This window comes from Notolepis coatsorum (assembly GCF_963971535.1).
Source record: "Notolepis coatsorum genome assembly, chromosome: 4".
NCBI classification, from domain to species: domain Eukaryota; kingdom Metazoa; phylum Chordata; class Actinopteri; order Aulopiformes; family Paralepididae; genus Notolepis; species Notolepis coatsorum.
In genome coordinates, this window is record NC_140168.1 from 139949749 (window position 1) to 139961902 (window position 12154).

Sequence of the window (12154 nt, forward strand, 5' to 3'; positions counted from 1 at the left end):
GGCGAGCTTTGAAGGTGGAGAGTGTAGGGGAGTCTCTGATGGACTGAGGGAGGGAGTTCCAGAGTCGGGGTGCAGTGCGAGAGAAGGCCCGATCACCAACGTTTTTGAGTTTGGATGTCGGGACAGTGAGGGAGGCAGTGGAGGAGGACCGGAGGGAACGGGTGGGGCGGTAGGGAAGAAGGAGATCAGTCAGGTAGGGGGGGGCCAGGCTGTGGAGGGCTTTGAAGGTGAGGAGTAGAGTTTTAAAGTTTATGCGGTGTTTGATCGGGAGCTAGTGGAGAGAATGGAGGACAGGAGTGATGTGTTCACGGTACCCGGTGTTAGTGAGGAGGCGGGCGGCTGAGTTTTGGACCATTTGCAGTTTATGGAGGGAGTGGGAGGTGATTCCAGTGAGGAGGGAGTTGCAATAGTCCAGGCGGGAGGAGATGAAGGTGTGTATGAGGGATTCAGCAGCAGGGGGGGAGAGGCAGTGACGGATTTTAGCAATGTTGCGGAGGTGAAAGTATGATGTTTTTACAATGGAGCGGACGTGGGGGTCAAATGAGAGGGTGGGGTCAAGGAGGACACCAAGGTTTCGGACTAGGGGGGAGGGGGTGATGGTGGAGTCATTGATGGTGAGTGTGATGGGTCCGGATCTGGTGACAGTGGTTTTGGTGCCAGTGATGAGAAGTTCCGTTTTGTCACTGTTCAATTTGAGAAAGTTGTGAGTCATCCAGGTTTGGAGTTCGGTAATGCAGGATTCGATGTGACTGAGGGGTGGGCTGTGGGGGGATTGTGTACTGATATAGATTTGGGTGTCATCAGTGTAGCAGTGGAAGTTGAGGTGGTATTTACGGATGATGTGACCAAGGGGGAGAATGTAGCAGATGAAGAGCAGGGGGCCAAGGACTGAGCCTTGGGGGACCCCCTGTGTGACTGGGGAGGAGGAAGAGGTGTGGCCAGAGAGGGAGATGAATTGGTGTCTGTCTGTGAGGTAGGAGGAGAACCAGTCAAGTGCTGTGCCCTCAACACCCAGTTGGTGCAGCCTTTGGAGGAGGATGGAGTGACACACTGTGTCAAAGGCTGCACTGAGATCAAGTAGGATCAGGATGTTGAGGGCACCGGAATCAGCGGAGATGAGGAGGTCGTTGATGACTTTAACCAGTGCAGTTTCGGTGCTGTGAGCAGGACGGAAGCCAGACTGAAGGGGTTCGTAGAGGGTGTTGGACTGGAGATGGGAGTGGAGTTGGGAGGCAGCAATGCGTTTGAGTGTTTTGGAGAAAAAAGGGAGATTGGATATGGGGCGGTAGTGGGAGAGGTTGGATGGGTCGAGAGTGGATTTATTGAGGACAGGGGTGACAGCGGCGAGTTTATAGGGGGAGGGGACGTGGCCTAGGGATAGTGACTGGTTGAAAAGGGCGGTGAAGTGGGGGATGAGAGCAGGGAGGCAGGCTTTGGTGAGAGTAGAGGGGAGGGGGTCAAGGGAGCAGGTAGTGGTCTTGGAGGTGGTCATGAGGTCCATGATGAAGGAGGAGTCGACTGGGGCGAAGTGTGTGGCCTTTGTTGTGGGTGGAAAAGATGATGTGCTGGGTGAGGCTAAAACAGTCAAGGAGGGAGAGGAAATCAGGTGTGAGGTTTGAATTAGGTTGGTCAACATGAATGTTGAGGTCACCGGTAAGTAGGAGGCGGGTGGAGAGAGTGGAGGCTATGGTCAGGAGATCAGAAAGTTCAGTTAGAAAAGAGGGATGAGGCTTTGGAGGGTGGTAAAGGAGTAGTGCAGTGATAGAGTTGGGGAGGGAGAAGGCAAGGTATTCAAAGGATAACATGGGAGGGAGGTTTAGGTGCAGTTCAGTGATGGATAGGGAGAGTTTGTGGAAAACGGCAAGACCCCCCCTCGGCCAGAGAGGCGGGGCTTGGCGATGAAGCTGTAGTTTGGGGGGGTAGCTTGGTTGAGGGAGTAGAAGTCCAAGGGCTTTTGCCAGGTTTCAGTGAGGAGGAGCAGGTCGAGGTTGTTGTCCAGTAGTAATTCATAGATCAGAGGTGATTTGTTTGAGAGAGAGCGAGTGTTAAGGAGAGCAAGGGAGATGGATGGGGGAGCAGGGAGGAAGGAGCGGAGGTTATCGAGGTTAGCGGTGCGGTGGGTGGGGGTGGCAGGGGGGCGAGAGGTAGTCCAGGAAGAGGGTCAGGGTGGTGGAGAGTCCGGTTACGATTTAGGCGGGGGCCTCGGTGGATGTTGCGACGGCGACAGTGAATGCCAGCGTTTCTGACAGCAGTGGCAATGGCAGCAGGGAGACGGTAATTGTTATTGAACGAGTGAAGATCAGCAGGAGTATATGAGAGGCGGCGGGGGGGTGGGGGGGGGCAGTGAAAAATGGGGGGAGGGGGGAGGGAGTGAGAATCCAAGGGAAAAACGGTAGGAGAAGCAGGAGTCCAAGTTGGGTATAGGATAGGGGCAGAAGTGGGTTAAAAATTGGTAGTAGCTGGAGGGCGGAGAGTTGGAGTAGCGACGTAAAAGGATCGCTCCGGAGCTGCAGCTGGACACTGGAAGAGAGTGTGTTGTTGTTTTGATGAGGTGTGTAGTAGCCGGCTCCAGACCAAGCCCGCATAGCAGGCCAGCCTGACCGCGCCATACCAACAGCCAAGACCAACAGGAGAGTGAGGGCAGTAGTGGAATATCGCCGACACTCACCCGTGGAGATGGAAACCCGCAGACCAGCGCGAGGGAGTGGTGACGCCCTGACGCAGTGGTGTGGGAGTGGTGACGCAGTGCAGCGGCAGGTAGCTGGTTAGCCGACAACAGACAGCCAGGAGCAGAGGGAGGAACACACAGGACCGGAGGACAGGTAACGTTAAGTCGAGGAGAAAATGTGTAGATCCGGGAGTTTATTTTCCAGTGGCGGGGTTTGAAATCCAGTGAGGAGAACGGTGGTAATGTAGTCAGCAGGTCCACAGAGGGGGGGGGGGGTGTTAGTGAGGACGTTAAATGATTGTAGACAGCCAGGACGGGCGCAGGGAAAACGGACGGGGAAAACAAGCAACGTAGACGGTAGAATAAAAAAATACAAGGAATGGACGTGGGAAAAACGGGTAACTAACAGGGCTGGAATAAAGTTCACAGAGATACGGACAGAAGCGGCAGTCACATGTTGACGCCAGCAGTGCTCTGAATTGAAGCTTTGACACCAGTTATGGGGGTGTAACGATTCAACCTCACAACGATTCGATTATGATTCTTCAGGCAACGATTCAATGCATCATGAAATCTCTTCATTTGATTCGATTCGATTAATTTAATTTAATTTATTAATAATTAATTAATCAGTTAATTCCCCCAAAAGATTTGAATACACAAATGTGGCTGGGGGAACTGATTCACTCAGCATGAATGGACTATAGGTCAATAAAAACAATACACACACAAAAAAAAAAGATAAAATATTTTTTTAGATTAATTTAGATTATAATCGATTCTAACATATTCAAATTGATGCATCGAATCGAACACATTAGAATCGATGCATTTCGATTAATCGATGCATCGTTACACCCTATGTACTATGTACTATAGTACTCGAGTAAATATCACCACTATTTGAGGTACGAGCCACAGATACCATCAGATTGATCACAATGTGGAATAATAATCCCCCCCCCCTCAAACAATCCCCAGTCATGTTCCAACCCTCCCCCATTCACCTTGTGTCTCACCTGATGCCCCCCCCCCCCCTCCTGCCCCCAACAATTATGTACCTGGACCTACCCAGAATGCCTCTCTCTCACACTATAAAGACATCCTAGGGACATCAGGCCATTGTCCTTGTTGAGTCATCCAGCTATAACTCTGATAATAAACCTGTGTTTAACCAAGTCTATATTTGACTATCTACATTCATTGATCGGTCATATTCTTCCACAACAACCAACCGTTGTATAATCTTTTAATAAACAATGTCTGTGATTCATATTAGTATGATAGCAGCTGATACACAGGAGCGGCTGGATGTTATCTATAAATGAATCACATGACCTATGCATGTGTATTATTTATTTATACCTACCTACTGCTGTCACTGTCTACAACTGTCCTACACTGTAACCATAGTGATCATAATAATCACAACTACCTACCTCAAACTATAGTATACCCATATAACTCTGTATGAAAGCATGTACTGTAGTTCTGTATACGCCCCGTATATATACATTTATATATGTGTATTTATTTACCCCATATATATATCCATATCTGTCTGAATATACCTGCATAATATAATCCTTATATATGCCTACCTATAGACCTGCATATAACCCATAACTCTAAATGCTTTTCTTATTCATAGTATATATTTAGATTCTACTTTATTGTAACCATATTTATTGTAATGTATAATATAACTGATATATACCAGGGCTCCAGGGTGCGCCCGTTTTGGTCGCATTTTAACTCAGAGCTGTGCGACTGGATGTTTTCCCTTGTCGCACTGGTGCTCCCAGCAGGTCTGTCTGTGTGTATGTGTGTGTGTTTAGCGTCTTTTTCCCCGTGGCCATGTGCGTTCTAATTTTTTTTATCTCTGCCTTTGATTGGCTATAACACGTGCATTATGCAAAGACCAGCCCAGATCTGCCTCTGATTAGCTCTGATCATCACCCTGCCATTACTATTCGCTGAATGACGGGATAAACAAAATAGCCATGTGAGCATTGAAACGATAAAAAAAGCACAGCGTCTCATACTGGTGTCATAATACAACGTTTCCGAATGGACGTTTGGATTAAACAAAGTGTATGCAGTGATGCTTTCCCAGCGGAACACAAGCTGCTTAACGTTACACAGGTATGTTATACACGTTAATTAAGCTATGTAACGTTAGGGCGCAGCTCTTTAGCTTTAGCTAATGTTAAGATAGCAGAGCTGTTTCAACAAATGTATTCACAAAATGGATTATCATTCAAACGTTATTCAAGCCTCCCGTGACCAGTAAGTAGTTACTACTACTCAACCGCAGAAATGTGCGCTATGTGCCTAAACTTTGCTAGTCAAGACTCGACAGTACGCTGGGTTGAGGCGCGGGCGGAAGTGGCCATTTTTCAAAATAAAATACCCGAAGGACTATTAGTATAGGGAGGTGTAGTGGTTACTTCCTGGTCTATAGGGAGGTGTAGTGGTTACTTCCTGGTCTATAGGGAGGTGTAGTGGTTACTTCCTGGTCTATTGGGAGGTGTAGTGGTTACATGATTGCTGTTTCCGGCCGGTCCACCATCTTGAAAACACAATGTATTTGCCCATTGCCCATTTCTAAATCGTCTCGTTTAAAACAAATAAAGCATCAACATTTGCATGGTGTACCTTTCTGTGCGTATTCATCCACAATCTATAGCTCAACATGAAAATATTCGCAATTAATTGTAAAAAAAAATGAAAATCGCTGAATTTTATTTCAACCAAAAATGCTCAACAAATAATGTTAGTGATAGAAGGGAACTCATTTTGTGCAAAAATGGAAAGCTTTCCAAATGTGCATGAGGTAGAATTGTTACAATAGCCGATAATCCATTTTCCCAAAGATAAATCCCTATACGGGTGGACCTCGCAGGCGGTCCAAAGTGACGTCAGACTACACCTCCCTATTTAGGAGCCAATTGTTTGCATGATTAAAAACGATGGTTCGAACATCTGTTCGAAAAACCCTGGCGAATGTTCGAATCCCAAAAACAGGCTTGGGACAGCTCTAACTGGAGCTGAGCTGAATGTGTTAAAATAGACATAAAAAGGTGAAGGATTGGACTTTGCGAGCTAACTGTAATACAATGTTATTTTTTACAATAATTTACATAACATCTTAAGAAATTACTAATGTGTATGGAAACTGACAAAAAAGGTAATGGTAAAGGTAACGCTTAAAATGTATTATTACATGGCGTTTTCACAATCGCCGAAATGCTTGCTTGTGATTGGTCAATAGCGCGCGTCAGAGGTCCGTTATCACACGATAACGGACCTCTGCCAAGCAATAATGACCGCTGTGCGCAGCTGTTCGCAATCAAGCCCACTACAACACTGTATCAGTGCTGCTCAGCATATGCACAGCTGCACTCAGTCATCATCAGTGCAATCAGACCACAGACCTGCCGACTGCCGATAATAATAATCACTTTATTTGGGCTGACAGAGCCACAGAACAACTGCGTTTGCATTTGATCTCGTCTTGTCGATGGTGTACAATGAATTAGGTATATTTGTTAGTAAGTTAGCCATGTAATAAGCGGGATAATGTATAGCTATACTCGATCATTGTCGCAAAATAATTGACCTTCACTGACGTTTAAAACACCTCGGCGCTGTGCCTCGGTATTTTAAACTCCGTGTCGGTCAATTATTTTGCGACAATGACCTCGTAGCTATACATTATCCCTTACTTATTGCAGCGGCAAAAGGCGCAGTGGAACATTTTGGGTGCACCTAAATTATGTGCTGGTGCACCTAAATGAAAAAGTTAGGCGCACTGGTGCAACCAATGTAAAAAGTTAGTCTGGAGCCCTGTATACAGACCCTCATCTGCACCTTTGATCACACTGCCTACTTGCTCAGATGCGTACATTCAGAGTTAATTATGTAGTTTACACTGCCTAATTTAACTTTTCTTCTGTACTATAATTTCTATTGCCTGTATTTCTGTCTTTCTACCATTACCCTGCCCATACCTGTACCTTCCCTCCCCATCAATAAAGGAATATCTCATCTTATCTTATGATATCATGTACAATAATGCTATATATACCGTATATATATTCATTCTTACCATAAATATGTCTATCCACAAACTACTTTTCGTTGTACTGTACTTGTGCTGTATAATGACAATACATTTGAATCAAATCGAATCTATTTGTGCCAAACAAGCCGATTATGGTGCATGTGATTTTGTACACATGGAAAAAATATAATAGATTGAAATAAAGCATCTCGTCTTTCAGAAGTAACTATGCAAGTATCCAAAAATGTAGAGAACATGTAAAAATAGCACAACAACTAATATACTGGGTCAGAGATCAATGAATAATGTGTTTTCAGGTACAGTGACGCGTACTGCTGGTAAATGTCCTGAAATAAACAATTCCCTTTGTGATCAAGGCACCAAATGTATTAGGCTGTACATTTAGGACATTTTTAATGACATACAACAAACACGGAATGACTCTTTTGTTCCGATACAGTAACCGTCTGCAATTAATTCCATCCAATTTGCATCAGGTTCTGTTACATCCCAATGTATATATTCCCCAGTGTGTGTCTCCATGTGTGTGTGTTCTCCATTTTTCTTTCCTCCCTCCAGCCATTGTTCCCTCCACCATTGGTCCCTGCCAGGCCTGCCCTTCCATTACCCAGCACAGCACCGATTGGTGGATGGTTTTCCAGACTCCAACACTCAATCAACACCACCCAATCATGGATCACCACACACCTGTTAAAACATGGCTTCTCCCTTCAGTCTTTCTCTCTCTCTGGCATGAGGCTAGGCCTAGTGTTATTTTGTGGCATTGTACTTTGATAATATCCCTTTTTGTTTATAGGCCTTTGTAATAGTGAAAGTGCCTTTGTGATTGTATGGCCGCAGAGAGAGCATTGTTACCTATAGATTGTTTTGTTATGTTTCCATTTTGTTGTATGTATCATTAATGTGTTTTTCTCTCTTTCTCAGGAAGCACAGATGGGGTGAGCTGCCATTTCCTTTGGATATTGTTTTCTCCTGTTTTGGTTAGGTAAGAGTAGTTTAGGTAATGTAATTTCTTTTACCATATATTAGATTGGGTTTATTTGGAGTATAGTGGTGTTTGTTTGTTGTTTTGGCCTGGGCTCACCCCTGAGCTACATGTGCTTCCTTTGCATCTCTCAATAAATATCATTGTTGTTTACAAACGTGGTCCATCTTTTCTGTCAACCAACTGTTATGTTACAGCCTTTTACCCTTAGACACACAGGGGTCGTAACAGGTTCAAACGGCTGTAAATACGAGTTACGAGTTACACTGGTAAACAGGATATGGGGGCTGTGCGTCGATTAAATTCATCCGGCCGTCAGATATTGTTGCATGACTCCCGACAGACACAATGTACATATCGATCGCTTTATAAACTTAATAATCTATATGATTTCGGCGTTTATTGCGACATACAAACCGGAAATGGACCTAGGCGATCGACGTCCTATACCTGGGATCTTTCACCGCCAGTCTGATTGACGCACGGTAAGAGGACGCTGACGCTATTTTCAGCCCAATTGTTTATTCTTTTCACTGCAAACCGATCTGATCAATATATCACCCTGCTGCACGCATGATGACGCATAACGTATAGGATCATATACAGTTGAATTTTTTAATATAGCGTGTATCGGGAATAAACGGCAGTTGATAATCTATATATGTGTTTATGCCTATAACTCACGTTCTATGAATTACTGCAGAAAACGATAAAAACATACTTATATTCTAGAAGGTATTTTTGGATGAATCTATGAATGAAAAAGTATAACGTTCCTACATCCTGAACGATAGATAATCGATGTTGAATGGGCCATAGTAATGTCAATTTAGCAATACAATTTAAAAAGTTATAGCCCTGCAAAGAAGGTGAACATCTCCATAGGCTTAGAGTGGTGGCAGTGAGGCTACATTGATGGATATAACCGTGGCAGGGAATGTGTTAAGAGGTTAACTCGCCATGCGTTGTTCACCAGACCAGAGATATCTCAGGTTTTGGTCGTTTATTCTTTTATTCGATATTTTTATTCATTATTCAAAGGGGTGTAAAAAGTACCCAGAAATTATACTTAAAGGGGACATGCATTGCTATTCCTTGCACTATTTGGGCAACTTAACACATATTCTAATCAAGTACTCAAGAGCATAATTTTTCAGGCTGTTATTGGATGGGCTCCGTCCATAAGCGCTTTGAGTGACAGTCACCCACACAGCGTGATACATACACAAGAGAGAGAGAGAGAGAACGAGCAAGCGAGAGAGAGAGAGAGAGAGAGAGAGGGAGAGAGAGAGGAGATGCGTCCCCGCGACACACGCAGTCAAGTTTGTGTGTAAATGCTCCGACGAGGGAGAGAGAGAGAGAGGAGAGATGCGTCCCCGACACACACGCAGTCAAGTTTGTGTGTAAATGCTCCGACGAGGGAGAGAGACGGCGCACACACATTTTTACACACACTCCTGCATGCGGTCCCGCCGGTCCCTCTCTCTCTCTCCCTCTCTATCTCTCTCTCTCCCTCTCTCTCGCTCGCTCGTTCTCTGCCTCTCTGTCAAAACCCGTTTGAGGAAGTGTCGGGTTACACTATGCGCTACAACCATAGAGGGGGCGTTACTGCAAATCAGTACCTTATTCACGTCAGCAATACCGTCAAATCAGAACGGCTTAGTTGAGTGAGGGAAGATCTCGTGAACTCGAGACTAGACTGATGAGTCAATATGATAATTAACGACACAGACCACATTGATATAAGATAAGATAAGATAAGATAAGATATTCCTTTATTAATCCCCTTGGGGAAATTCCAGCAACACACGCATACAGCACATCGTCTCATTAATAATTATAACAATCACAATCATTACATTTTTACAGTAACAATGGCACAGCATAAATTCAAACAGACATGTACATTTGTTGACACATGTCATCTACAGAATGCCTGAGACGCCATATGCGATAGTCAGGCTGCATCAACAACAGGGTAGTTAAACAAAGTGTCGTTGCGCCAGGTGGGGGAGGGAGGGATGGATGGACAGGCGGGGGTCGGGAGACAGTCTTAGGATCCACTCCTACAACGGGCATACGTGGCAGCCGTCCAGGTCAGTCCTTACAGCGCTCGGCGTAAACACGTGAGGGGAGGAGGTCTGGGTGTGGGTTGGGGGGTGGGGGGGGGGGGAGTGTCGAGGCCAGATCTGGAGGGGGGAGGTGAGGTATTGGGGAGGGAGGCGCCGCATTCCAGTTGTTATCTCGTCTGACTCCCTAATCCCTCCCTAATAATCCCCCATTGCTAGGAAACAATGCTAAACACTGGAAAAGGCCATTTATAATGCATGGGACCTTTAAGTGAAAGTATGGATACTGTCTCAAAATCGTACTCAAGTAAAGGTATCTGGCTAAAAACACACTTGAGTAAAAGTCCAAAAGTTTCTACTTTTAAATGTACTTAAGTACTAAAAAGTTAAAGTAAAAACTTTTTTTCTGACTGTCTATTCTTCTGATAGGAGGTGTTTAATCAAATATCCCCACTTTCTAGTCTTGCACAAGGACCAAGCACCGGCGAGCTAGCCAGATGCATGGAGGATCGGGATGACTGGAAGCACCGATGGAGGGCCCGTCCGAGGACGACCTAGATAGATAGAAGCAGGTGTTTAATCAAAGATCCCCGCTTTCTAGTCTTGCACAAGAACCAATCAGCATTGGTATGGGGGGGGGGGGGTCATTTTCCATTGATGGGGATTTGATTGGCTGTTTTTAAATAAAGTGAGGCCACAGGATTAATAACGTTAACTTTAGTTCGACCAGAGAAACAAATATACTAATTAAAATGGTTGGACCTGCGAGATTTTTACTTTGTAGGTCTAAATTTAGGGACGTTCCGTTGGGTCCGTGAGGAGCTGGAAACACGGCCAATGAAAAGTGTATTCTCGAGAATGATAATGCAGGTTCTATTATCCTGACTGATTTGCATGGAATGTATTGGTATCACTCAGTGATTTAACACCTATCAACCGCACACACCGCTGTTTGTGTGTGCGCGCGTACATGGACGTGACGCGTTGTAGTTCCCATGAATACGGGGGTAATTAGAACTATACAATTTAGCAAGAATTAAACATATTTACAAGTCGTATTAAGTTTAGCAAGTAAGGAGACATATATAACATAACATCTCAAAGCACTCGAAAATGTAATTTTTCTATTTTTACCGATTTCTGAAAAGCGCGACTTCCTGAGCATTTTGGAGACATTCTAAATCCCTTTGTTCTCCGCCCACGGGTGCAAAAAGCAGTTTGGACTCTCAAGGGTTGGGAACAATGTCTAAGCTTTATTCGAACATATCTCAATCACTCTCAATAATAAAGGGGCACTGGGTAAAAGACTTTGAAACAGACATATCAGAAGAGGTGTGGTCAAGAATACTTAAAAATGTTCACTCATCTATCTGTGCGAGACACAGGCTCATTCAATTCAAGATTGTACATTGGCTACATATGTCCAAACTCAAGCTGTCTAGAATTTTCCCTGAGGTTAGTCCTACTTGTAACAGATGCAAACAAGCCCTGGCCGGTCTGTATCACACATGTTGGTCATGTCCTAGCAGATTTCTGGTCCTCCATATTTGAGCTCTACTCAGACCTTGCAGGTCGGGTACTTGAACCATGTAATTTCCTGGTTTTTTTTGGTGTTCTTTCCGAGGATTTATATCTACCAAAAGCACAATTGAACTGTATTGCTTATTCCTCCCTTCTAGCAAGGCGTCTCATTCTTCTGAACCTCCCTCATTTGGCAGCAGGTGGATTTGTGATATGTATCATTTAAAAGTTGAAAAGATAAAATATACATTGCAGGGATCAAGTGGAAAGTTTGATGTGGTGTGGCAACCAGGGGCGGGGCTAGGGGGTGGCTACTTGGGCTCAAGCCCCGAATGTTTTCTGAAAAGCCCAGAATCTATTAAAAAAAAAAAAAAAAAATGTACAATGCATCATTGTTACATGAAAATATGTTTGCACCAGATTTAGCAGAAGCTAATTTCCATCTGTGGTCTATCCAGCTGCTAACTGTATTTGAGTGAGTTAAGTCTTGGTGTTATGGTAGACTCAGACCTAAGCTTTAAATCACAATCAACAAGTTGACAAAAACTTAATTTTTCCACCTTAGAAACATAGCTAAAGTACGGCCATTTATAAATCAAAAGGACGCTGAAAACCAGATCCATGCCTTTATCTCAAGCCAACTCGACTACTGTAATGCACTCCTTACCGGCCTCCCGAAAGAATACGATGATAACTATTTTATTGCAATGCACTATTGCATTATTTTATTCTATTTTACTAACTATTTTATTGCACTGCACTATTTTACTTTGTATCAGTGAATCATAGACGCCTGGCCATAAGAGCATTCGGAGCATCTCTGC